This window comes from Sinocyclocheilus anshuiensis, unplaced genomic scaffold, assembly GCF_001515605.1.
Source record: "Sinocyclocheilus anshuiensis isolate Anshui unplaced genomic scaffold, SAMN03320099.WGS_v1.1 scaffold4006, whole genome shotgun sequence".
Lineage (NCBI taxonomy): Eukaryota > Metazoa > Chordata > Actinopteri > Cypriniformes > Cyprinidae > Sinocyclocheilus > Sinocyclocheilus anshuiensis.
The window spans coordinates 4,109-4,319 of record NW_015548407.1 but is presented as its reverse complement, the minus strand read 5'-3'; positions in this window follow the sequence as shown (position 1 = coordinate 4,319).

Here is a 211-nt window from a genome sequence, read left to right as displayed (position 1 = left end):
GAGGCGGACTTAGGACACAATTGCATCACTACCGCCCGCTCCACCAGGGGGATCGCCGAATACCCTTTCACTGCACCGCCGTCGAGGGTGGTGAGGGAGGAGGAGCCCGCCGGCCGGTTTCTGGCAGTAAAAGGTGCCGTCCATGACCCAGCGATCTCATCATGCACCTCCGGGAAGAAAGGCACTGGGGTGGGGCCCTGAGAACCAGCGC